The following is a 2,185-nucleotide window of genomic DNA, read 5'->3' as shown; positions in this document are numbered from 1 at the left end:
TCATTCGTTGGCGATCCAACCGGCGGCGAGCAGGCCGGCAGCCACCGACTGCTCGGTTAGTGGGGAGGGAGCTTGGGGTGCTGGCTGCGAGTCCAGCGCGCGTGCGAAGGGTACAACTGATGGACCAAATGACTTCAGAAGTTCCGGAAACTGAACAGCTGTCGTTTGCTCGATCACATTAGTGTGCGGCAACGAAGCTTTCACTTTCGATGCGTGCAATATTTTTGGGTGGGTTTCGTTATAAAGTTCTCGAGCCTCAAGGAAAGATACATTTTTAGGAGTTGTCGTTGATATGATTTCCTTTTCCTCGGCGTAGGCTGGACATGCACGGTCATGCGACGCATGCGGAGCCTGGTCCTCGCCGCAGCCTCCCATTGCCAAAATGCTGGTGTCACCGTGCCGTGGACGCTGACTAACAGCCGGTGTATTTCTATTTTTCTCGTAACTCGTGGAAAAAAGCAATAGCACTTTCGCTAGCTCGGCCCCAAAGATAACGATTACGTGAAAAGAGCTGCGAAGGCGAAACTGCCTCCAAGCTTAATGGCCTTAGGTCAGTTTAACTCCCGGTTTGAATGGCTTGATAGTGATTTTTCCGCACTTTCCCGGGCGGCGCATAACAGCCGTTTAGTATAATCGCATGACCCTGTTTGACAGCGCGTGGCTTATACTACCTTCTGAGTTTCTTATCTTCTCATTTGGAAGATTTGTTGTCATTTTGGTGATGTGGCGTATGTTAAAATGTAGAAACTACCCATTTAATATTTCACGTTGGACCAGCGCTACCTGAGGTGAAGTTACCACGAACCATCTTCCGGTTTGTTACAAACCAGCTGCATGTCAGTATAGCTCGGCCGGGATATTTTGACGTGCTATGACCTTAACCTACATAAATGGACCTGACCTTGGTTCGTATTTGACTTTGGAGTCAGGCATCATGCTTTTTTATTTGGCCTGTAACAACGTTCGTTGTCATTCCTCACCACATCGTGGAAACTCCTTTGACCTCGCATGACCGTCGTCGACTAAGACGTGGACCGGTCTATCTTAGGCTAACATCCTCCCAAGAAACATTCAGTAGGAAAAAAACTACGAAGCCTGTGTGCTAATGTGCTAATTCAATCTTGCATGTTGTTGTCTTCCTTGACATTGAGGGTCAAGTGATAAAACTTTTTCCGCCTGCTAGGTCATCGTTATTCAATATTCCCGGTGGTGCCGCCCGTTGTCAGATAGCAACACAAAGCGCACAGTACTTCCTTGAACCAACATTCCGAATGAAAAACACTGGACGTGATTTACCAAACTTTTTCGTCGTATTTTCGTGATGGAATGCGATATTGCTGCATCTAAAACATCGCGGCGGTAAAACATCACTTTTTTACACCAATGTAAACAAGTGCTGAACGCTCGATGTAAAGAGCCGAGCGTTGGCTCCCAACGGCGTGGCACACACTACGGGGGGGGGGGGGCTGTCCGGCGTTTGCTCCTAACAGCATTATACACACCATGCAGGGTTGTCCAGTGTATCTCTCCGTGTCACAACTCACCCGGTGCTGGCGGAGTGGCGCACGCGCGGCGTTTCTGACGCGACAGCGGCCGCTCTGCAGGCCGTCCCAGGACCCCTGAGGCCTCCGCCGCACCGGCGATCCAAGCGCGCAATACACGGGGCGCGGCGCGGACCGGAAGGATGGCCCCGAGGAGTGAGAAGCAAGGAGGAGGCTTATGCCGCCTGAGGTGCCTTCAACCAAAACTGACCACTGGCCGGGGGGTCACCGACCAAGGCTGACTCCTCTGGCTGGGGGTGCCACCGACCAAAGCTGACACCTCTGACCGGGGTTGTCGCTGAAAGCTGACACCCCTGGCCTGGGGTGTCACCGACCAAAGCTGACACATCTGGCCGGGGTCGTCGAAAGCTGACACACCTGGCCGGGGTGTCACCGACCAAAGCCGGTCCCCAAGCCCACAACTGCGTCCTCCTCTGGAATCGACCCGGCGCGTGGCGGCTCTCGTCGCCCGGCTGGGCAGTGAGATGTGCGGCCAGACTCGGGGCGCGTGGCGGCTCTCGTCGCCCGGCTGGGCAGTGAGATGTGCGGCCAGACTCGGGATAGGCCATCTGTCTCCTTCTGCTTCAACTGCTCTACGTGCTCCGTGAATGGCAGTACGTCGATCGCTGTGAGCCCCACTCGCT

Source organism: Pollicipes pollicipes, unplaced genomic scaffold (assembly GCF_011947565.3).
Source record: "Pollicipes pollicipes isolate AB1234 unplaced genomic scaffold, Ppol_2.1 Scaffold_2881;HRSCAF=3379_pilon_pilon_pilon, whole genome shotgun sequence".
Taxonomy (NCBI): Eukaryota; Metazoa; Arthropoda; class Thecostraca; order Pollicipedomorpha; family Pollicipedidae; genus Pollicipes; species Pollicipes pollicipes.
This window is presented reverse-complemented; position numbering follows the sequence as displayed.